The 24,928-nt window shown below is 38.1% G+C and overlaps 11 non-coding genes and 2 pseudogenes across 11 annotated transcripts; all 13 read right to left on the bottom strand.

The window, feature by feature from the left end:
- Positions 1-557: 557 nt before the first annotated feature.
- LOC134988551 (U1 spliceosomal RNA) lies at positions 558-699 on the bottom strand (annotated as a pseudogene).
- Positions 700-851: 152 nt separating this feature from the next.
- LOC134988535 (U1 spliceosomal RNA) lies at positions 852-1,015 on the bottom strand. The gene has a single exon (XR_010193968.1). It is a non-coding gene; the product is annotated as a U1 spliceosomal RNA (small nuclear RNA).
- Positions 1,016-1,687: 672 nt separating this feature from the next.
- LOC134988547 (U1 spliceosomal RNA) lies at positions 1,688-1,850 on the bottom strand. The gene has a single exon (XR_010193979.1). It is a non-coding gene; the product is annotated as a U1 spliceosomal RNA (small nuclear RNA).
- A 152-nt stretch (positions 1,851-2,002) lies between these two features.
- Positions 2,003-2,166, bottom strand: LOC134988525 (U1 spliceosomal RNA). The gene has a single exon (XR_010193960.1). It is a non-coding gene; the product is annotated as a U1 spliceosomal RNA (small nuclear RNA).
- Positions 2,167-2,837: 671 nt separating this feature from the next.
- LOC134988539 (U1 spliceosomal RNA) lies at positions 2,838-3,000 on the bottom strand. The gene has a single exon (XR_010193972.1). It is a non-coding gene; the product is annotated as a U1 spliceosomal RNA (small nuclear RNA).
- Positions 3,001-3,152: 152 nt separating this feature from the next.
- On the bottom strand, positions 3,153-3,316 carry LOC134988527 (U1 spliceosomal RNA). Its single transcript, XR_010193962.1, has one exon. It is a non-coding gene; the product is annotated as a U1 spliceosomal RNA (small nuclear RNA).
- Positions 3,317-3,981: 665 nt separating this feature from the next.
- LOC134988546 (U1 spliceosomal RNA) lies at positions 3,982-4,144 on the bottom strand. The gene has a single exon (XR_010193978.1). It is a non-coding gene; the product is annotated as a U1 spliceosomal RNA (small nuclear RNA).
- Positions 4,145-4,296: 152 nt separating this feature from the next.
- LOC134988526 (U1 spliceosomal RNA) lies at positions 4,297-4,460 on the bottom strand. The gene has a single exon (XR_010193961.1). It is a non-coding gene; the product is annotated as a U1 spliceosomal RNA (small nuclear RNA).
- Positions 4,461-5,152: 692 nt separating this feature from the next.
- On the bottom strand, positions 5,153-5,294 carry LOC134988549 (U1 spliceosomal RNA; annotated as a pseudogene).
- A 152-nt stretch (positions 5,295-5,446) lies between these two features.
- On the bottom strand, positions 5,447-5,610 carry LOC134988538 (U1 spliceosomal RNA). The gene has a single exon (XR_010193971.1). It is a non-coding gene; the product is annotated as a U1 spliceosomal RNA (small nuclear RNA).
- Positions 5,611-9,086: 3,476 nt separating this feature from the next.
- TRNAN-AUU (transfer RNA asparagine (anticodon AUU)) lies at positions 9,087-9,160 on the bottom strand. Its single transcript has one exon. It is a non-coding gene; the product is annotated as a tRNA-Asn (tRNA).
- Positions 9,161-17,274: 8,114 nt separating this feature from the next.
- On the bottom strand, positions 17,275-17,348 carry TRNAY-AUA (transfer RNA tyrosine (anticodon AUA)). Its single transcript has one exon. It is a non-coding gene; the product is annotated as a tRNA-Tyr (tRNA).
- A 2,262-nt stretch (positions 17,349-19,610) lies between these two features.
- Positions 19,611-19,684, bottom strand: TRNAN-GUU (transfer RNA asparagine (anticodon GUU)). The gene has a single exon. It is a non-coding gene; the product is annotated as a tRNA-Asn (tRNA).
- Between the last annotated feature and the right edge of the window lie 5,244 nt (positions 19,685-24,928).

Raw genomic sequence — 24,928 nt, 5'->3', positions numbered from 1 at the left:
ATGGGAGGGCAGAAGGCTGCCTAATACTGAAGCACCCCCAAACAACAAACCAAATGCAACTACTAGTACAAGCATTCCTGGGGGAAGGCCTGCAGCAGATGGATTTGCATATGGTGATGTCATCCAAGCAGTGGGTCAAAGTTGGCTTCAACCCTCATCTGCATATGAAAAGAGAAAAGGGGCGTGCAGGGCATGGCGGCCTTTTGCGGCGCTTGGATGACCCCTAGTTCGCATTAAACACCTCCACCCTCCTTCGGTGTGGGGCTCATGTTGGCTATGCCCCAGCCCCTGAAGCATTCAAGCTGATTTCTTGCAGCAGCTGGGCACTGTAACAGCTCCAGAGCTGCTCTGTAAGGCAAGTAAAAGGGTGTGGGCCCTGCAGCACTACCTGTAGTTCGCATTGTGCGTTGGAAGGCACAAAGTAAGCAGATGGGAGAAGTCAGGATAGTGCGCAAGGGCATAGAAGGGAGCGGCTCAAGAAAAGAGAAGTGGAAACAGACAGCAAACTAGGCTGAAGAGAGACCTGAGACAAAGAGATCTGAATTATATGAGAGCCGACCAGGGGAAACACAAATTATGCAGTCAAGTTTCCCACATTTGGGGAAATCAAAGGGGCAGCACACCCAGAGTGCAATGGGTGAGCCTTGCCCTGGGAGAAGCACCTACATCATCATAGTATCTCACCTGGCAGGTAAGTAGGAGTTGGGCTAGAGCTGGGGAGGGTCGCTGCTCGGGCACCCCCCTGTCAAGTGAAGGAGATCCAACTGAGGCAGCACAAGGGAACTCTCGAAAGAAGAACAAGGCTAGAGGAAGATCTGAGACAAAGAAATCTGACTTTTACCAGAGCTGACCAGAGGAAAGCACAAACACAGTCCCCCACTACCACAAATAATGCAGTCGAGTTTCCCACATTTGGGGAAATCACAGGGGTCATCATACCCAGAATGCAATGAATGAACCTCACCCTGGGAGAACAATCTTCATGACCATGATATCTCCTATGCAAAATAAGTATGATTTGGTATAGGGCTGGGGAGGGCCGCTGCTCAGGCACATCTCTGTCAAGTAAAGGCGATTCAACTGAGGCAGCACAAGGGAACTCTCATCTGGGGACAACAACTGCAGGGAGAACACATATTTTCAGATGAACATGGGAGGGCAGAAGGCTGCCTAATACTGAAGCACCCAAAAAACAACAAACCAAATGCAACAACTAGTGCAAGCATTCCTGGGGGAAGGCCTGCAGCAGATGGATTTGCATATGGTGATGTCATCCAAGCAGTGGGTCAAAGTTGGCTTCAACCCTCGTCTGCATATGAAAAGAAAAAAGGGATGTGCAGGGCATGGCGGCCTTTTGCGGCGCTTGCATGACCCCTAATTCGCATTAAACACCTCCACCCTCCTTCGGTGTGGGGCTCATGTTGGCTATGCCCCAGCACCTGAAGCATTCAAGCTGATTTCTTGCAGCAGCTGGGCACTGTAACAGCTCCAGAGCTGCTCTGTAAGGCAAGTAAAAGGGTGTGGGCCCTGCAGCACTACCTGTAGTTCGCATTGTGCGTTGGAAGGCACAAAGTAAGCAGACGGGAGAAGTCAGGATAGTGCGCAAGGGCATAGAAGGGAGCGGCTCAAGAAAAGAGAAGTGGAAACAGACAGCAAACTAGGCTGGAGAGAGACCTAAGACAAAGAGATCTGAATTATACGAGAGCCGACCAGAGGAAACACAAATTATGCAGTCAAGTGCCCCACATTTGGGGAAATCGCAGGAGCAGCACACCCAGAGTGCAATGGGTGAGCCTTGCCCTGGGAGAAGCACCTTCCTGATCATAATATCTCACCAGGCAGGTAAGTAGGAGTTGGGCTAGAGCTGGGGAGGGTCGCTGCTAGGGCACCCCCCTGTCAAGTGAAGGAGATCCAACTGAGGCAGCACAAGGGAACTCTCGAAAGAAGAACAAGGCTAGAGGAAGATCTGAGACAAAGAAATCTGACTTTTACCAGAGCTGAGCAGAGGAAAGCACAAACACAGTCCCCCACTACCACAAATAATGCAGTTGAGTTTCCCACATTTGGGGAAATCACAGGGGTCAGCATACCCAGAATGCAATGAATGAACCTCACCCTGGGAGAACAATCTTCATGACCATGGTATCTCCTATGCAAAATAAGTATGATTTGGGATAGGGCTGGGGAGGGCCGCTGCTCAGGCATATATCTGTCAAGTAAAGGAGATTCATCTGAGGCAGCACAAGGGAACTCTCATCTGGGGACAACAACTGCAGGGAGAACACATATTTTCAAATGAACATGGGAGGGCAGAAGGCTGCCTAATACTGAAGCACCCCCAAACAACAAACCAAATGCAACAACTAGTACAAGCATTCCTGGGGGAAGGTCTGCAGAAGACGGATTTGCATACAGTGATGTCATCCAAGCAGTGGGCCAAAGTTGGCTGGAACCCTCATCTGCATATGAAAAGAGAAAAGGGGTATGCAGGGCATGGCGGCCTTTTGCGGCGCTTGGATGACCCTCAGTTCGCATTAAACACCCCCACCCTCCTTCGGTGTGGGGCTCATGTTGGCAATGCCCCAGCCCCTGAAGCATTCCAGCTGATTTCTTGCAGCAGCTGGGCACTGTAACAGCTCCAGAGCTGCTCTGTAAGGCAACTAAAAGGGTGTGGGCCCTGCAGCACTACCTGTAGTTCGCATTGTGCGTTGGAAGGCACAAAGTAAGCAGACGGGAGAAGTCAGGATAGTGCGCAAGGGCATAGAAGGGAGCGGCTCAAGAAAAGAGAAGTGGAAACAGACAGCAAACTAGGCTGGAGAGAGACCTGAGACAAAGAGATCTGAATTATACGAGAGCCGACCAGAGGAAACACAAATTATGCAGTCAAGTGTCCCACATTTGGGGAAATCGCAGGAGCAGCACACCCAGAGTGCAATGGGTGAGCCTTGCCCTGGGAGAAGCACCTTCCTGATCATAGTATCTCACCTGGCAGGTAAGTAGGAGTTGGGCTAGAGCTGGGGAGGGTCGCTGCTCGGGCACCCCCCTGTCAAGTGAAGGAGATCCAACTGAGGCAGCACAAGGGAACTCTCGAAAGAAGAACAAGGCTAGAGGAAGATCTGAGACAAAGAAATCTGACTTTTACCAGAGCTGACCAGAGGAAAGCACAAACACAGTCCCCCACTACCACAAATAATGCAGTCGAGTTTCCCACATTTGGGGAAATCACAGGGGTCAGCATACCCAGAATGCAATGAATGAACCTCACCCTGGGAGAACAATCTTCATGACCATGGTATCTCCTATGCAAAATAAGTATGATTTGGGATAGGGCTGGGGAGGGCCGCTGCTCAGGCATATCTCTGTCAAGTAAAGGAGATTCAACTGAGGCAGCACAAGGGAACTCTCATCTGGGGACAACAACTGCAGGGAGAACACATATTTTCAAATGAACATGGGAGGGCAGAAGGCTGCCTAATACTGAAGCACCCCCAAACAACAAACCAAATGCAACAACTAGTACAAGCATTCCTGGGGGAAGGTCTGCAGAAGACGGATTTGCATACAGTGATGTCATCCAAGCAGTGGGCCAAAGTTGGCTGGAACCCTCATCTGCATATGAAAAGAGAAAAGGGGTATGCAGGGCATGGCGGCCTTTTGCGGCGCTTGGATGACCCTTAGTTCGCATTAAACACCCCCACCATCCTTCGGTGTGGGGCTCATATTGGCAATGCCCCAGCATTCAAGCTGATTTCTTGCAGCAGCTTGGCACTGTAACAGCTCCAGAGCTGCTCTGTAAGGCAAGTAAAAGGTTGTGGGCCCTGCAGCACTACCTGTAGTTTGCATTGTGCATTGGAAGGCACAAAGTAAGCAGACAGGAGTAGAAGTCAGGATAGTGCACAAGGGTATAGAAGGGAGGGGCTCAAAAAAAAAGAAGTGGAAACAGACAGCAAACTAGGCTGGAGAGAGACCTGAGACAAAGAGATCTGAATTATATGAAAGCCGACCAGTGGAAACACAAATTATGCAGTCAAGTTTCCCACATTTGGGGAAATCACAGGAGCAGCACACCCAGAGTGCAATGGATGAGCCTTGCCCTGGGAGAAGCACCTTCATGATCATAGTATCTCACCTGGCAGGTAAGTAGGAGTTGGGCTAGAGCTGGGGAGGGTCGCTGCTCGGGCACCCCCCTGTCAAGTGAAGGAGATCCAACTGAGGCAGCACAAGGGAACTCTCGAAAGAAGAACAAGGCTAGAGGAAGATCTGAGACAAAGAAATCTGACTTTTACCAGAGCTGACCAGAGGAAAGCACAAACACAGTCCCCCACTACCACAAATAATGCAGTCGAGTTTCCCACATTTGGGGAAATCACAGGGGTCAGCATACCCAGAATGCAATGAATGAACCTCACCCTGGGAGAACAATCTTCATGACCATGGTATCTCCTATGCAAAATAAGTATGATTTGGGATAGGGCTGGGGAGGGCCGCTGCTCAGGCACATCTCTGTCAAGTAAAGGAGATTCAACTGAGGCAGCACAAGGGAACTCTCATCTGGGGACAACAACTGCAGGGAGAACACATATTTTCAGATGAACATGGGAGGGCAGAAGGCTGCCTAATACTGAAGCACCCCCAAACAACAAACCAAATGCAACAACTAGTGCAAGCATTCCTGGGGGAAGGCCTGCAGCAGATGGATTTGCATATGGTGATGTCATCCAAGCAGTGGGTCAAAGTTGGCTTCAACCCTCGTCTGCATATGAAAAGAGAAAAGGGGCATGCAGGGCATGGCGGCCTTTTGCGGCGCTTGGATGACCCCTAGTTCGCATTAAACACCTCCACCCTCCTTCGGTGTGGGGCTCATGTTGGCTATGCCCCAGCCCCTGAAGCATTCAAGCTGATTTCTTGCAGCAGCTGGGCACTGTAACAGCTCCAGAGCTGCTCTGTAAGGCAAGTAAAAGGGTGTGGGCCCTGCAGCACTACCTGTAGTTCGCATTGTGCGTTGGAAGGCACAAAGTAAGCAGATGGGAGAAGTCAGGCTAGTGTGCAAGGGCATAGAAGGGAGCGGCTCAAGAAAAGAGAAGTGGAAACAGACAGCAAACTAGGCTGAAGAGAGACCTGAGACAAAGAGATCTGAATTATATGAGAGCCGACCAGGGGAAACACAAATTATGCAGTCAAGTGTCCCACATTTGGGGAAATCAAAGGGGCAGCACACCCAGAGTGCAATGGGTGAGCCTTGCCCTGGGAGAAGCACCTTCCTGATCATAGTATCTCACCTGGCAGGTAAGTAGGAGTTGGGCTAGAGCTGGGGAGGGTCGCTGCTCGGGCACCCCCCTGTCAAGTGAAGGAGATCCAACTGAGGCAGCACAAGGGAACTCTCGAAAGAAGAACAAGGCTAGAGGAAGATCTGAGACAAAGAAATCTGACTTTTACCAGAGCTGACCAGAGGAAAGCACAAACACAGTCCCCCACTACCACAAATAATGCAGTCGAGTTTCCCATATTTGGGGAAATCACAGGGGTCATCATACCCAGAATGCAATGAATGAACCTCACCCTGGGAGAACAATCTTCATGACCATGATATCTCCTATGCAAAATAAGTATGATTTGGGATAGGGCTGGGGAGGGCCGCTGCTCAGGCACATCTCTGTCAAGTAAAGGCGATTCAACTGAGGCAGCACAAGGGAACTCTCATCTGGGGACAACAACTGCAGGGAGAACACATATTTTCAAATGAACATGGGAGGGCAGAAGGCTGCCTAATACTGAAGCACCCCCAAACAACAAACCAAATGCAACAACTAGTACAAGCATTCCTGGGGGAAGGTCTGCAGAAGACGGATTTGCATACAGTGATGCTGGGCCCATAACCCAGAGGTAGGCAGATTGAAACTATCCTCTGCTATATGCATTTTTTTTGTGTTAATTAAAGTAATCCAAAACTGGGATTGATATTTTGTCTCTTTTATTTTTACTTAAAGTACAATAACTTTTACCATTTTAATTTGTTTTAATAGTATATTGACAGTATTGTTTTCTTTCAAAAATCCACTTCATTTTCTTTACCCTATTATTAAAATGGTAATTGACAAAAACAAACTACATTGTCACCAGAAGAGCAATACAAAATGTACAAGTGATATATTAAAATCATCTTTCCAGCTTGAATTTCAATGATGCATTGGGGCAACGATTTTGTGAGAAACATCTTCACCCTTAAATAAAGATTTTCTTAATTCCTTACCTGTGTGCTAATTAGATATCACCTTGTTTTCACATTAAACAGACTTCCACATGAGAAAGCAGCAAGGATGCAGTGGCGTTAATGTTTCCTGGTGTCAACCTGTATTATTTCAGTAGACATTGAAATGAGGATGCATCTTGCTGCCTTTCCAATGAAGCAAGTTTAATTTAGTAATAGGTGAAAAACCATCCTTACAAAGGTGTTAATCAGAGACTTGGCTTTGTGGACACTTTTCAGAGAACAAATTTGTTAGCATAAAAATAAAGCCAGAAAATAAAGAGCTGTTTAATCACTCAATTGGATTTTTCTGCCAGCATATTTTTTTTCTCTGCAACCCACTGCTAAATTGTGCTTCCTAGCTGTTTTTATAAAATCACTGAATCAAATCTAACTCTGATTACATCAGAGAAGGCCAGGTACCCTACACCATAAAAGGGGGTATGAAATTTTGACTGTCTACTTAAAGATCACCAAAATCTGATAACAAGGTCAATTAGGTCCCTGGGTGGGATTGAACCACCAACCTTTTGGTTAATAGCCGTACATACTAACTGATTGCGCCACAGAGACACTTTGCAAAAGTCCATACTGACAAAGGCTAATAAGCATTCATCTAAAACGTTTCCTAGAAAAACTTTAAAAAGTCAATAATCTGGAAAGTTTTTGTAAGATGTTTCTTCCATCAACCAACGAAGAAACACATTGGTACTTTCCCATGATGAGTGAGTGCTTCAGGATCTCTTGAACTTACATGTGCAGCAGAGTACTGCAATGGAAGCATGCTGGGCCCATAACCCAGAGGTAGGCAGATTGAAACTATCCTCTGCTATATGCATTTTTTTGTTTGTTAATTAAAGTAATCCAAAACTGGGATTGATATTTTGTCTGTTTTATTTTTACTTAAAGTACAATAACTTTTACCATTTTAATTTGTTTTAATAGTATATTGACAGTATTGTTTTCTTTCAAAAATCCACTTCATTTTCTTTACCCTATTATTAAAATGGTAATTGACAAAAACAAACTACATTGTCACCAGAAGAGCAATACAAAATGTACAAGTGATATATTAAAATCATCTTTCCAGCTTGAATTTCAATGATGCATTGGGTCAACAATTTTGTGAGAAACATCTTCACCCTTAAATAAAGATTTTCTTAATTCCTTACCTGTGTGCTAATTAGATATCACCTTGTTTTCACATTAAACAGACTTCCACATGAGAAAGCAGCAAGGATGCAGTGGCGTTAATGTTTCCTGGTGTCAACCTGTATTATTTCAGTAGACATTGAAATGAGGATACATCTTGCTGCCTTTCCAATGAAGCAAGTTTAATTTAGTAATAGGTGAAAAACCATCCCTACAAAGGTGTTAATCAGAGACTTGGCTTTGTGGACACTTTTCAGAGAACAAATTTGTTAGCATAAAAATAAAGCCAGAAAATGAAGAGCTGTTTAATCACGCAATTTGATTTTTTTGCCAGCATATTTCTTTTTCTCTGCAACCCACTGCTAAATTGTGCTTCCTAGATGTTTTTATAAAATCACTGAATCAAATCTAACTCTGATTACATCAGAGAAGGCCAGGTACCCTACACCATAACAGGGGGTATGAAATTTGACTTGTCTACTTAAAGATCACCAAAATCTGATAACAAGGTCAATTACGTCCCTGGGTGGGATTGAACCACCAACCTTTTGGTTAATAGCCGTACACACTAACTGATTGCGCCACAGAGACACTTTGCAAAAGTACATACTGACAAATGCTAATAAGCATTCATCTGAAACGTTTCCTAGAAAAACTTAAAAAAGTCAATAATCTGGAGAGTTTTTGTAAGATGTTTCTTCTATCAACCAACGAAGAAACACATTGGTACTTTCCCATGATGAGTGAGTGCTTCAGGATCTCTTGCACTTACATGTGCAGCAGAGTACTGCAATGGAAGCATGCTGGGCCCATAACCCAGAGGTAGGCAGATTGAAACTATCCTCTGCTATATGCATTTTTTTTTTGTTAATTAAAGTAATCCAAAACTGGGATTGATATTTTGTCTCTTTTATTTTTACTTAAAGTACAATAACTTTTACCATTTTAATTTGTTTTAATAGTATATTGACAGTATTGCTTTCTTTCAAAAATCCACTTCATTTTCTTTACCCTATTATTAAAATGGTAATTGACAAAAACAAACTACATTGTCACCAGAAGAGCAATACAAAATGTACAAGTGATATATTAAAATCATCTTTCCAGCTTGAATTTCAATGTTGCATTGGGTCAACAATTTTGTGAGAAACATCTTCACCCTTAAATAAAGATTTTCTTAATTCCTTACCTGTGTGCTAATTAGATATCACCTTGTTTTCACATTAAACAGACTTCCACATGAGAAAGCAGCAAGGATGCAGTGGCATTAATGTTTCCTGGTGTCAACTTGTATTATTTCAGTAGACATTGAAATGAGGATGCATCTTGCTGCCTTTCCAATGAAGCAAGTTTAATTTAGTAATAGGTGAAAAACCATCCTTACAAAGGTGTTAATCAGAGACTTGGCTTTGTGGACACTTTTCAGAGAACAAATTTGTTAGCATAAAAATAAAGCCAGAAAATGAAGAGCTGTTTAATCACTCGATTGGATTTTTCTGCCAGCATATTTTTTTTCTCTGCAACCCACTGCTAAATTGTGCTTCCTAGCTGTTTTTTATAAAATCACTGAATCAAATCTAACTCTGATTACATCAGAGAAGGCCATGTACCCTACACCATAAGAGGAGGTTTGAAATTTTGACTTGTCTACTTAAATATCACCAAAATCTGATCACAATGTTAATTACGTCCCTGGGTGGGATTGAACCACCAACCTTTTGGTTAATAGCCAAACACACTAACCGATTGCGCCACAGAGACACTTTGCAAAAGTCAATACTGACAAAGGCTAATAAGCATTCATCTAAAACGTTTCCTAGAAAAACTTTAAAAAGTCAATAATCTGGAGAGTTTTTGTAAGATGTTTCTTCCATCAACCAACGAAGAAACACATTGGTACTTTCCCATGATAAGTGAGTGCTTCAGGATCTCTTGCACTTACATGTGCAGCAGAGTACTGCAATGGAAGCATGCTGGGCCCATAACCCAGAGGTAGGCAGATTGAAACTATCCTCTGCTATATGCATTTTTTTGTTTGTTAATTAAAGTAATCCAAAACTGGGATTGATATTTTGGCTCTTTTATTTTTACTTAAAGTACAATAACTTTTACCATTTTAATTTGTTTTAATAGTATATTGACAGTATTGTTTTCTTTCAAAAATCCACTTAATTTTCTTTACCCTATAATAAAATGGTAATTGACAAAAACAAACTACATTGTCACCAGAAGAGCAATACAAAATGTACAAGTGATATATTAAAATCATCTTTCCAGCTTGAATTTCAATGATGCATGGGGGCAACGATTTTGTGAGAAACATCTTCACCCTTAAATAAAGATTTTCTTAATTCCTTACCTGTGTGCTAATTAGATATCACCTTGTTTTCACATTAAACAGACTTCCACATGAGAAAGCAGCAAGGATGCAGTGGCGTTAATGTTTCCTGGTGTCAACCTGTATTATTTCAGTAGACATTGAAATGAGGATGCATCTTGCTGCCTTTCCAATGAAGCAAGTTTTATTTAGTAATAGGTGAAAAACCATCCTTACAAAGGTGTTAATCAGAGACTTGGCTTTGTGGACACTTTTCAGAGAACAAATTTGTTAGCATAAAAATAAAGCCAGAAAATAAAGAGCTGTTTAATCACTCAATTGGATTTTTCTGCCAGCATATTTTTTTTCTCTGCAACCCACTGCTAAATTGTGCTTCCTAGCTGTTTTTATAAAATCACTGAATCAAATCTAACTCTGATTACATCAGAGAAGGCCAGGTACCCTACACCATAACAGGGGGTTTGAAATTTTGACTTGTCTACTTAAAGATCACCAAAATCTGATAACAAGGTCAATTAGGTCCCTGGGTGGGATTGAACCACCAACCTTTTGGTTAATAGCCGTACACACTAACTGATTGCGCCACAGAGACACTTTGCAAAAGCACATACTGACAAAGGCTAATAAGCATTCATCTAAAACGTTTCCTAGAAAAACTTTCAAAAGTTAATAATCTGGAGAGTTTTTGTAAGATGTTTCTTCCATCAACCAACGAAGAAACACATTGGTACTTTCCCATGATGAGTGAGTGCTTCAGGATCTCTTGCACTTACATGTGCAGCAGAGTACTGCAATGGAAGCATGCTGGGCCCATAACCCAGAGGTAGGCAGATTGAAACTATCCTCTGCTATATGCATTTTTTTTTTGTTAATTAAAGTAATCCAAAACTGGGATTGATATTTTGTCTCTTTTATTTTTACTTAAAGTACAATAACTTTTACCATTTTAATTTGTTTTAATAGTATATTGACAGTATTGTTTTTTTTCAAAAATCCACTTCATTTTCTTTACCCTATTATTAAAATGGTAATTGACAAAAACAAACTACATTGTCACCAGAAGAGCAATACAAAATGTACAAGTGATATATTAAAATCATCTTTCCAGCTTGAATTTCAATGTTGCATTGGGTCAACAATTTTGTGAGAAACATCTTCACCCTTAAATAAAGATTTTCTTAATTCCTTACCTGTGTGCTAATTAGATATCACCTTGTTTTCACATTAAACAGACTTCCACATGAGAAAGCAGCAAGGATGCAGTGGCGTTAATGTTTCCTGGTGTCAACCTGTATTATTTCAGTAGACATTGAAATGAGGATGCATCTTGCTGCCTTTCCAATGAAGCAAGTTTAATTTAGTAATAGGTGAAAAACCATCCCTACAAAGGTGTTAATCAGAGACTTGGCTTTGTGGACACTTTTCAGAGAACAAATTTGTTAGCATAAAAATAAAGCCAGAAAATGAAGAGCTGTTTAATCACGCAATTTGATTTTTTTGCCAGCATATTTCTTTTTCTCTGCAACCCACTGCTAAATTGTGCTTCCTAGATGTTTTTATAAAATCACTGAATCAAATCTAACTCTGATTACATCAGAGAAGGCCAGGTACCCTACACCATAACAGGGGGTATGAAATTTGACTTGTCTACTTAAATATCACCAAAATCTGATCACAAGGTTAACTACGTCCCTGGGTGGGATTGAACCACCAACCTTTTGGTTAATAGCCAAACACACTAACTGATTGCGCCACAGAGACACTTTGCAAAAGTCCATACTGACAAAGGCTAATAAGCATTCATCTAAAACGTTTCCTAGAAAAACTTTAAAAAGTCAATAATCTGGAGAGTTTTTGTAAGATGTTTCTTCCATCAACCAACGAAGAAACACATTGGTACTTTCCCATGATGAGTGAGTGCTTCAGGATCTCTTGCACTTACATGTGCAGCAGAGTACAGCAATGGAAGCATGCTGGGCCCATAACCCAGAGGTAGGCAGATTGAAACTATCCTCTGCTATATGCATTTTTTTGTTTGTTAATTAAAGTAATCCAAAACTGGGATTGATATTTTGGCTCTTTTATTTTTACTTAAAGTACAATAACTTTTACCATTTTAATTTGTTTTAATAGTATATTGACAGTATTGTTTTCTTTCAAAAATCCACTTCATTTTCTTTACCCTATTATTAAAATGGTAATTGACAAAAACAAACTACATTGTCACCAGAAGAGCAATACAAAATGTACAAGTGATATATTAAAATCATCTTTCCAGCTTGAATTTCAATGATGCATTGGGGCAACGATTTTGTGAGAAACATCTTCACCCTTAAATAAAGATTTTCTTAATTCCTTACCTGTGTGCTAATTAGATATCACCTTGTTTTCACATTAAACAGACTTCCACAAGAGAAAGCAGCAAGGATGCAGTGGCGTTAATGTTTCCTGGTGTCAACCTGTATTAATTCAGTAGACATTGAAATGAGGATGCATCTTGCTGCCTTTCCAATGAAGCAAGTTTAATTTAGTAATAGGTGAAAAACCATCCTTACAAAGGTGTTAATCAGAGACTTGGCTTTGTGGACACTTTTCAGAGAACAAATTTGTTAGCATAAAAATAAAGCCAGAAAATAAAGAGCTGTTTAATCACTCAATTGGATTTTTCTGCCAGCATATTTTTTTTCTCTGCAACCCACTGCTAAATTGTGCTTCCTAGCTGTTTTTATAAAATCACTGAATCAAATCTAACTCTGATTACATCAGAGAAGGCCAGGTACCCTACACCATAACAGGGGGTTTGAAATTTTGACTTGTCTACTTAAATATCACCAAAATCTGATCACAAGGTCAATTACGTCCCTGGGTGGGATTGAACCACCAACCTTTTGGTTAATAGCCAAACACACTAACCGATTGCGCCACCGAGACACTTTGCAAAAAGTACATACTGACAAAGGCTAATAAGCATACATCTAGAACGTTTCCTAGAAAAATATTAAAAAATCAATAATCTGGAGAGTTTTTGTAAGATGTTTCTTCCATCAACCAATGAATAAACACATTGGTACTTTCCCATGATGAGTGAGTGCTTCAGGATCTCTTGCACTTACATGTGCAGCAGAGTACTGCAATGGAAGCATGCTGGACCCATAACCCAGAGGTAGGCAGATTGAAACTATCCTTTGCTATATGCATTTTTTTTTGTTAATTTAAGTAATCAAAACTGGGATTGATATTTTTGCTCTTTTATTTTTACTTAAAGTACAATAACTTTTACCATTTTAATTTGTTTTAATAGTATATTGACAGTATAGTTTTCATTCAAAAATCCACTTAATTTTCTTTACCCTATTATTAAAATGGTAATTGACAAAAAAAACTACATTGTCACCAGAAGAGCAATACAAAATGTACAAGTGATATATTAAAATCATCTTTCCAGCTTGAATTTCAATGATGCATTGGGGCAACAATTTTGTGAGAAACATCTTCACCCTTAAATAAAGATTTTCGTAATTTCTTACCTGTGTGCTAATTAGATATCACCTTGTTTTCACATTAAACAGACTTCCACATGAGAAAGCAGCAAGGATGCAGTGGCTTTAATGTTTCCTGGTGTCAACCTGTATTATTTCAGTAGACATTGAAATGAGGATGCATCTTGCTGCCTTTCCAATGAAGCAAGTTTAATTTAGTAATAGGTGAAAAACCATCCTTACAAAGGTGTTAATCAGAGACTTGGCTTTGTGGACACTTTTCAGAGAACAAATTTGTTAGCATAAAAATAAATTCCAGAAAATGAAGAGCTGTTTAATCACTCAATTGGATTTTTCTGCCAGCATATTTTTTTTCTCTGCAACCCACTGCTAAATTGTGCTTCCTAGCTGTTTTTTTATAAAATCACTGAATCAAATCTAACTCTGATTACATCAGAGAAGGCCAGGTACCCTACACAATAAGAGGGGGTTTGAAATTTTGACTTGTCTACTTAAATATCACCAAAATCTGATCACAAGGTCAATTACGTCCCTGGGTGGGATTGAACCACCAACCTTTTGGTTAATAGCCAAACACACTAACCGATTGCGCCACCGAGACACTTTGCAAACAGTACATACTGACAAAGGCTAATAAGCATACATCTAGAACGTTTCCTAGAAAAATATTAAAAAATCAATAATCTGGAGAGTTTTTGTAAGATGTTTCTTCCATCAACCAATGAATAAACACATTGGTACTTTCCCATGATGAGTGAGTGCTTCAGGATCTCTTGCACTTACATGTGCAGCAGAGTACTGCAATGGAAGCATGCTGGACCCATAACCCAGAGGTAGGCAGATTGAAACTATCCTTTGCTATATGCATTTTTTTTTGTTAATTTAAGTAATCAAAACTGGGATTGATATTTTTGCTCTTTTATTTTTACTTAAAGTACAATAACTTTTACCATTTTAATTTGTTTTAATAGTATATTGACAGTATAGTTTTCTTTCAAAAATCCACTTAATTTTCTTTACCCTATTATTAAAATGGTAATTGACAAAAAAAACTACATTGTCACCAGAAGAGCAATACAAAATGTACAAGTGATATATTAAAATCATCTTTCCAGCTTGAATTTCAATGATGCATTGGGGCAACAATTTTGTGAGAAACATCTTCACCCTTAAATAAAGATTTTCGTAATTTCTTACCTGTGTGCTAATTAGATATCACCTTGTTTTCACATTAAACAGACTTCCACATGAGAAAGCAGCAAGGATGCAGTGGCGTTAATGTTTCCTGGTGTCAACCTGTATTATTTCAGTAGACATTGAAATGAGGATGCATCTTGCTGCCTTTCCAATGAAGCAAGTTTAATTTAGTAATAGGTGAAAAACCATCCCTACAAAGGTGTTAATCAGAGACTTGGCTTTGTGGACACTTTTCAGAGAACAAATTTGTTAGCATAAAAATAAAGCCAGAAAATGAAGAGCTGTTTAATCACGCAATTTGATTTTTTTGCCAGCATATTTCTTTTTCTCTGCAACCCACTGCTAAATTGTGCTTCCTAGATGTTTTTATAAAATCACTGAATCAAATCTAACTCTTATTACATCAGAGAAGGCCAGGTACCCTACACCATAACAGGGGGATATGAAATTTGACTTGTCTACTTAAAGATCACCAAAATCTGATAACAAGGTCAATTAGGTCCCTGGGTGGGATTGAACCACCAACCTTTTGGTTAATAGCTGTACATACTAACTGATTGCGCCACAGAGACACTTTGCAAAAGTCCATACTGACAAAGGCTAATAAGCATTCATCTAAAACGTTTCCTAGAAAAACTTTAAAAAGTCAATAATCTGGAGAGTTTTTGTAAGATGTTTCTTCCATCAACCAACGAAGAAACACATTGGTACTTTCCCATGATGAGTGAGTGCTTCAGGATCTCTTGAACTTACATGTGCAGCAGAGTACTGCAATGGAAGCATGCTGGGCCCATAACCCAGAGGTAGGCAGATTGAAACTATCCTCTGCTATATGCATTTTTTTTTTTTGTTAATTAAAGTAATCCAAAACTGGGATTGATATTTTGTCTCTTTTATTTTTACTTAAAGTACAATAACTTTTACCATTTTAATTTGTTTTAATAGTATATTGACAGTATTGTTTTCTTTCAAAAATCCACTTCATTTTCTTTACCCTATTATTAAAATGGTAATTGACAAAAACAAACTACATTGTCACCAGAAGAGCAATACAAAATGTACAAGTGATATATTAAAATCATCTTTCCAGCTTGAATTTCAATGTTGCATTGGGTCAACAATTTTGTGAGAAACATCTTCACCCTTAAATAAAGATTTTCTTAATTCCTTACCTGTGTGCTAATTAGATATCACCTTGTTTTCACATTAAACAGACTTCCACATGAGAAAGCAGCAAGGATGCAGTGGCGTTAATGTTTCCTGGTGTCAACTTGTATTATTTCAGTAGACATTGAAATGAGGATGCATCTTGCTGCCTTTCCAATGAAGCAAGTTTAATTTAGTAATAGGTGAAAAACCATCCTTACAAAGGTGTTAATCAGAGACTTGGCTTTGTGGACACTTTTCAGAGAACAAATTTGTTAGCATAAAAATAAAGCCAGAAAATGAAGAGCTGTTTAATCACTCGATTGGATTTTTCTGCCAGCATATTTTTTTTCTCTGCAACCCACTGCTAAATTGTGCTTCCTAGCTGTTTTTATAAAATCACTGAATCAAATCTAACTCTGATTACATCAGAGAAGGCCAGGTACCCTACACCATAACAGGGGGTTTGAAATTTTGACTTGTCTACTTAAAGATCACCAAAATCTGATAACAAGGTCAATTAGGTCCCTGGGTGGGATTGAACCACCAACCTTTTGGTTAATAGCCGTACATACTAACTGATTGCGCCACAGAGACACTTTGCAAAAGTCCATACTGACAAAGGCTAATAAGCATTCATCTAAAACGTTTCCTAGAAAAACTTTAAAAAGTCAATAATCTGGAGAGTTTTTGTAAGATGTTTCTTCCATCAACCAACGAAGAAACACATTGGTACTTTCCCATGATGAGTGAGTGCTTCAGGATCTCTTGAACTTACATGTGCAGCAGAGTACTGCAATGGAAGCATGCTGGGCCCATAACCCAGAGGTAGGCAGATTGAAACTATCCTCTGCTATATGCATTTTTTTTTTTGTTAATTAAAGTAATCCAAAACTGGGATTGATATTTTGTCTCTTTTATTTTTACTTAAAGTACAATAACTTTTACCATTTTAATTTGTTTTAATAGTATATTGACAGTATTGTTTTCTTTCAAAAATCCACTTCATTTTCTTTACCCTATTATTAAAATGGTAATTGACAAAAACAAACTACATTGTCACCAGAAGAGCAATACAAAATGTACAAGTGATATATTAAAATCATCTTTCCAGCTTGAATTTCAATGTTGCATTGGGTCAACAATTTTGTGAGAAACATCTTCACCCTTAAATAAAGATTTTCTTAATTCCTTACCTGTGTGCTAATTAGATATCACCTTGTTTTCACATTAAACAGACTTCCACATGAGAAAGCAGCAAGGATGCAGTGGCGTTAATGTTTCCTGGTGTCAACTTGAATTATTTCAGTAGACATTGAAATGAGGATGCATCTTGCTGCCTTTCCAATGAAGCAAGTTTAATTTAGTAATAGGTGAAAAACCATCCTTACAAAGGTGTTAATCAGAGACTTGGCTTTGTGGACACTTTTCAGAGAACAAATTTGTTAGCATAAAAATAAAGCCAGAAAATGAAGAGCTGTTTAATCACTCGATTGGATTTTTCTGCCAGCATATTTTTTTTCTCTGCAACCCACTGCTAAATTGTGCTTCCTAGCTGTTTTTTATAAAATCACTGAATCAAATCTAACTCTGATTACATCAGAGAAGGCCAGGTACCCTACACAATAAGAGGGGGTTTGAAATTTTGACTTGTCTACTTAAATATCACCAAAATCTGATCACAAGGTCAATTACGTCCCTGGGTGGGATTGAACCACCAACCTTTTGGTTTATAGCCGAACACACTAACCGATTGCGCCACCGAGACACTTTGTAAACAGTACATACTGACAAAGGCTAATAAGCATACATCTAGAACGTTTCCTAGAAAAATATTAAAAAATCAATAATCTGGAGAGTTTTTGTAAGATGTTTCTTCCATCAACCAATGAATAAACACATTGGTACTTTCCCATGATGAGTGAGTGCTTCAGGATCTCTTGCACTTACATGTGCAGCAGAGTACTGCAATGGAAGCATGCTGGACCCATAACCCAGAGGTAGGCAGATTGAAACTATCCTTTGCTATATGCATTTTTTTTGTTAATTTAAGTAATCAAAACTGGGATTGATATTTTTGCTCTTTTATTTTTACTTAAAGTACAATAACTTTTACCATTTTAATTTGTTTTAATAGTATATTGACAGTATAGTTTTCTTTCAAAAATCCACTTAATTTTCTTTACCCTATTATTAAAATGGTAATTGACAAAAAAAACTACATTGTCACCAGAAGAGCAATACAAAATGTACAAGTGATATATTAAAATCATCTTTCCAGCTTGAATTTCAATGATGCATTGGGGCAACGATTTTGTGAGAAACATCTTCACCCTTAAATAAAGATTTTCTTAATTCCTTACCTGTGTGCTAATTAGATATCACCTTGTTTTCATATTAAACAGACTTTTACATGAGAAAGCAGCAAGGATGCAGTGGCGTTAATGTTTCCTGGTGTCAACCTGTATTATTTCAGTAGACATTGAAATGAGGATGCATCTTGCTGCCTTTCCAATGAAGCAAGTTTAATTTAGTAATAGGTGAAAAACCATCCTTACAAAGGTGTTAATCAGAGACTTGGCTTTGTGGACACTTTTCAGAGAACAAATTTGTTAGCATAAAAATAAAGCAAGAAAATAAAGAGCTGTTTAATCACTCAATTGGATTTTTCTGCCAGCATATTTTTTTTCTCTGCAACCCACTGCTAAATTGTGCTTCCTAGCTGTTTTTATAAAATCACTGAATCAAATCTAACTCTGATTACATCAGAGAAGGCCAAGTACCCTACACCATAACAGGGGGTTTGAAATTTTGACTTGTCTACTTAAAGATCACCAAAATCTGATAACAAGGTCAATTAGGTCCCTGGGTGGGATTAAACCACCAACCTTTTGGTTAAAAGCCATACATACTAACTGATTGCGCCACAGAGACACTTTGCAAATTTCCATACTGACAAAGGCTAATAAGCATTCATCTAAAACGTTTCCTAGAAAAACTTTAAAATGTCAATAATCTGGAGAGTTTTTGTAAGATGTTTCTTCCATCAACCAACGAAGAAACACATTGGTACTTTCCCATGATGAGTGAGTGCTTCAGGATCTCTTGCACTTACATGTGCAGCAGAGTACTGCAATGGAAGCATGCTGGGCCCATAACCCAGAGGTAGGCAGATTGAAACTATCCTCTGCTATATGCATTTTTTTTTTGTTAATTAAAGTAATCCAAAACTGGGATTGATATTTTGTCTCTTTTATTTTTACTTAAAGTACAATAACTTTTACCATTTTAATTTGTTTTAATAGTATATTGACAGTATTGTTTTCTTTCAAAAATCCACTTCATTTTCTTTACCCTATTATTAAAATGGTAATTGACAAAAACAAACTACATTGTCACCAGAAGAGCAATACAAAATGTACAAGTGATATATTAAAATCATCTTTCCAGCTTGAATTTCAATGATGCATTGGGTCAACAATTTTGTGAGAAACATCTTCACCCTTAAATAAAGATTTTCTTAATTCCTTACCTGTGTGCTAATTAGATATCACCTTGTTTTCACATTAAACAGACTTCCACATGAGAAAGCAGCAAGGATGCAGTGGCGTTAATGTTTCCTGGTGTCAACTTGTATTATTTCAGTAGACATTGAAATGAGGATGCATCTTGCTGCCTTTCCAATGAAGCAAGTTTAATTTAGTAATAGGTGAAAAACCATCCTTACAAAGGTGTTAATCAGAGACTTGGCTTTGTGGACACTTTTCAGAGAACAAATTTGTTAGCATAAAAATAAAGCCAGAAAATGAAGAGCTGTTTAATCACTCGATTGGATTTTTCTGCCAGCATATTTTTTTTCTCTGCAACCCACTGCTAAATTGTGCTTCCTAGCTGTTTTTTATAAAATCACTGAATCAAATCTAACTCTGATTACATCAGAGAAGGCCATGTACCCTACACCATAAGAGGAGGTTTGAAATTTTGACTTGTCTACTTAAATATCACCAAAATCTGATCACAAGGTTAATTACGTCCCTGGGTGGGATTGAACCACCAACCTTTTGGTTAACAGCCAAACACACTAACCGATTGCGCCACAGAGACACTTTGCAAAAAGTACATACTGACAAAGGCTAATAAGCATACATCTAGAACGTTTCCTAGAAAAACATTAAAAAATCAATAATCTGGAGAGTTTTTGTAAGATGTTTCTTCCATCAACCAACGAATAAACACATTGGTACTTTCCCATGATGAGTGAGTGCTTCAGGATCTCTTGCACTTACATGGGCAGCAGAGTACTGCAATGGAAGCATGCTGGACCCATAACCCAGAGGTAGGCAGATTGAAACTATCCTTTGCTATATGCATTTTTTTTGTTAATTTAAGTAATCAAAACTGGGATTGATATTTTTGCTCTTTTATTTTTACTTAAAGTACAATAACTTTTACCATTTTAATTTGTTTTAATAGTATATTGACAGTATAGTTTTCTTTCAAAAATCCACTTAATTTTCTTTACCCTGTTATTAAAATGGTAATTGACAAAAAAACTACATTGTCACCAGAAGAGCAATACAAAATGTACAAGTGATATATTAAAATCATCTTTCCAGCTTGAATTTCAATGATGCATTGGGGCAACAATTTTGTGAGAAACATCTTCACCCTTAAATAAAGATTTTCGTAATTCCTTACCTGTGTGCTAATTAGATATCACCTTGTTTTCACATTAAACAGACTTCCATGTGAGAAAGCAGCAAAGATGCAGTGGCGTTAATGTTTCCTGGTGTCAACCTGTATTATTTCAGTAGACATTGAAATGAGGATGCATCTTGCTGCCTTTCCAATGAAGCAAGTTTAATTTAGTAATAGGTGAAAAACCATCCTTACAAAGGTGTTAATCAGAGACTTGGCTTTGTGGACACTTTTCAGAGAACAAATTTGTTAGCATAAAAATAAATTCCAGAAAATGAAGAGCTGTTTAATCACTCAATTGGATTTTTCTGCCAGCATATTTTTTTTCTCTGCAACCCACTGCTAAATTGTGCTTCCTAGCTGTTTTTTATAAAATCACTGAATCAAATCTAACTCTGATTACATCAGAGAAGGCCAGGTACCCTACACAATAAGAGGGGGTTTGAAATTTTGACTTGTCTACTTAAATATCACCAAAATCTGATCACAAGGTCAATTACGTCCCTGGGTGGGATTGAACCACCGACCTTTTGGTTAATAGCCGAACACACTAACCGATTGCGCCACCAAGACACTTTGCAAACAGTACATACTAACAAAGGCTAATAAGCATACATCTAGAACGTTTCCTAGAAAAATATTAAAAAATCAATAATCTGGAGAGTTTTTGTAAGATGTTTCTTCCATCAACCAATGAATAAACACATTGGTACTTTCCCATGATGAGGGAGTGCTTCAGGATCTCTTGCACTTACATGTGCAGCAGAGTACTGCAATGGAAGCATGCTGGACCCATAACCCAGAGGTAGGCAGATTGAAACTATCCTTTGCTATATGCATTTTTTTTTGTTAATTTAAGTAATCAAAACTGGGATTGATATTTTTGCTCTTTTATTTTTACTTAAAGTACAATAACTTTTACCATTTTAATTTGTTTTAATAGTATATTGACAGTATAGTTTTCTTTCAAAAATCCACTTAATTTTCTTTACCCTATTATTAAAATGGTAATTGACAAAAAAAACTACATTGTCACCAGAAGAGCAATACAAAATGTACAAGTGATATATTAAAATCATCTTTCCAGCTTGAATTTCAATGATGCATTGGGGCAACAATTTTGTGAGAAACATATTCACCCTTAAATAAAGATTTTCGTAATTTCTTACCTGTGTGCTAATTAGATATCACCTTGTTTTCACATTAAACAGACTTCCACATGAGAAAGCAGCAAGGATGCAGTGGCGTTAATGTTTCCTGGTGTCAACCTGTATTATTTCAGTAGACATTGAAATGAGGATGCATCTTGCTGCCTTTCCAATGAAGCAAGTTTAATTTAGTAATAGGTGAAAAACCATCCCTACAAAGGTGTTAATCAGAGACTTGGCTTTGTGGACACTTTTCAGAGAACAAATTTGTTAGCATAAAAATAAAGCCAGAAAATGAAGAGCTGTTTAATCACGCAATTTGATTTTTTTGCCAGCATATTTCTTTTTCTCTGCAACCCACTGCTAAATTGTGCTTCCTAGATGTTTTTATAAAATCACTGAATCAAATCTAACTCTGATTACATCAGAGAAGGCCAGGTACCCTACACCATAACAGGGGGTATGAAATTTGACTTGTCTACTTAAAGATCACCAAAATCTGATAACAAGGTCAATTAGGTCCCTGGGTGGGATTGAACCACCAACCTTTTGGTTAATAGCCGTACATACTAACTGATTGCGCCACAGAGACACTTTGCAAAAGTTCATACTGACAAAGGCTAATAAGCATTCATCTAAAACGTTTCCTAGAAAAACTTTAAAAAGTCAATAATCTGGAGAGTTTTTGTAAGATGTTTCTTCCATCAACCAACGAAGAAACACATTGGTACTTTCCCATGATGAGTGAGTGCTTCAGGATCTCTTGCACTTACATGTGCAGCAGAGTACTGCAATGGAAGCATGCTGGGCCCATAACCCAGAGGTAGGCAGATTGAAACTATCCTCTGCTATATGCATTTTTTTTTGTTAATTAAAGTAATCCAAAACTGGGATTGATATTTTGGCTCTTTTATTTTTTCTTAAAGTACAATAACTTTTACCATTTTAATTTGTTTTAATAGTATATTGACAGTATTGTTTTCTTTCAAAAATCCACTTCATTTTCTTTACCCTATTATTAAAATGGTAATTGACAAAAACAAACTACATTGTCACCAGAAGAGCAATACAAAATGTACAAGTGATATATTAAAATCATCTTTCCAGCTTGAATTTCAATGATGCATTGGGGCAACGATTTTGTGAGAAACATCTTCACCCTTAAATAAAGATTTTCTTAATTCCTTACCTGTGTGCTAATTAGATATCACCTTGTTTTCATATTAAACAGACTTTTACATGAGAAAGCAGCAAGGATGCAGTGGCGTTAATGTTTCCTGGTGTCAACCTGTATTATTTCAGTAGACATTGAAATGAGGATGCATCTTGCTGCCTTTCCAATGAAGCAAGTTTAATTTAGTAATAGGTGAAAAACCATCCTTACAAAGGTGTTAATCAGAGACTTGGCTTTGTGGACACTTTTCAGAGAACAAATTTGTTAGCATAAAAATAAAGCCAGAAAATAAAGAGCTGTTTAATCACTCAATTGGATTTTTCTGCCAGCATATTTTTTTTCTCTGCAACCCACTGCTAAATTGTGCTTCCTAGCTGTTTTTATAAAATCACTGAATCAAATCTAACTCTGATTACATCAGAGAAGGCCAAGTACCCTACACCTTAACAGGGGGTTTGAAATTTTGACTTGTCTACTTAAAGATCACCAAAATCTGATAACAAGGTCAATTAGGTCCCTAGGTGGGATTAAACCACCAACCTTTTGGTTAAAAGCCGTACATACTAACTGATTGCGCCACAGAGACACTTTGCAAATTTCCATACTGACAAAGGCTAATAAGCATTCATCTAAAACGTTTCCTAGCAAAACTTTAAAAAGTCAATAATCTGGAGAGTTTTTGTAAAATGTTTCTTCCATCAACCAACGAAGAAACACATTGGTACTTTCCCATGATGAGTGAGTGCTTCAGGATCTCTTGAACTTACATGTGCAGCAGAGTACTGCAATGGAAGCATGCTGGGCCCATAACCCAGAGGTAGGCAGATTGAAACTATCCTCTGCTATATGCATTTTTTTTTTGTTAATTAAAGTAATCCAAAACTGGGATTGATATTTTGTCTCTTTTATTTTTACTTAAAGTACAATAACTTTTACCATTTTAATTTGTTTTAATAGTATATTGACAGTATTGTTTTCTTTCAAAAATCCACTTCATTTTCTTTACCCTATTATTAAAATGGTAATTGACAAAAACAAACTACATTGTCACCAGAAGAGCAATACAAAATGTACAAGTGATATATTAAAATCATCTTTCCAGCTTGAATTTCAATGATGCATTGGGTCAACAATTTTGTGAGAAACATCTTCACCCTTAAATAAAGATTTTCTTAATTCCTTACCTGTGTGCTAATTAGATATCACCTTGTTTTCACATTAAACAGACTTCCACATGAGAAAGCAGCAAGGATGCAGTGGCGTTAATGTTTCCTGGTGTCAACTTGTATTATTTCAGTAGACATTGAAATGAGGATGCATCTTGCTGCCTTTCCAATGAAGCAAGTTTAATTTAGTAATAGGTGAAAAACCATCCTTACAAAGGTGTTAATCAGAGACTTGGCTTTGTGGACACTTTTCAGAGAACAAATTTGTTAGCATAAAAATAAAGCCAGAAAATGAAGAGCTGTTTAATCACTCGATTGGATTTTTCTGCCAGCATATTTTTTTTCTCTGCAACCCACTGCTAAATTGTGCTTCCTAGCTGTTTTTTATAAAATCACTGAATCAAATCTAACTCTGATTACATCAGAGAAGGCCATGTACCCTACACCATAAGAGGAGGTTTGAAATTTTGACTTGTCTACTTAAATATCACCAAAATCTGATCACAAGGTTAATTACGTCCCTGGGTGGGATTGAACCACCAACCTTTTGGTTAATAGCCGAACACACTAACCGATTGCGCCACAGAGACACTTTGCAAACAGTACATACTGACAAAGGCTAATAAGCATACATCTAGAACGTTTCCTAGAAAAACATTAAAAAATCAATAATCTGGAGAGTTTTTGTAAGATGTTTCTTCCATCAACCAATGAATAAACACATTGGTACTTTCCCATGATGAGTGAGTGCTTCAGGATCTCTTGCACTTACATGTGCAGCAGAGTACTGCAATGGAAGCATGCTGGACCCATAACCCAGAGGTAGGCAGATTGAAACTATCCTTTGTTATATGCATTTTTTTTTGTTAATTTAAGTAATCAAAACTGGGATTGATATTTTTGCTCTTTTATTTTTACTTAAAGTACAATAACTTTTACCATTTTAATTTGTTTTAATAGTATATTGACAGTATAGTTTTCTTTCAAAAATCCGCTTAATTTTCTTTACCCTATTATTAAAATGGTAATTGACAAAAAAAACTACATTGTCACCAGAAGAGCAATACAAAATGTACAAGTGATATATTAAAATCATCTTTCCAGCTTGAATTTCAAAGATGCATTGGGGCAACAATTTTGTGAGAAACATCTTCACCCTTAA

The sequence above is a fragment of the Pseudophryne corroboree genome, unplaced genomic scaffold (assembly GCF_028390025.1).
Source record: "Pseudophryne corroboree isolate aPseCor3 unplaced genomic scaffold, aPseCor3.hap2 scaffold_1074, whole genome shotgun sequence".
Lineage (NCBI taxonomy): Eukaryota > Metazoa > Chordata > Amphibia > Anura > Myobatrachidae > Pseudophryne > Pseudophryne corroboree.
Note: the sequence above shows the minus strand (reverse complement) of the source record. Positions and strands in the feature narration are given on the sequence as shown.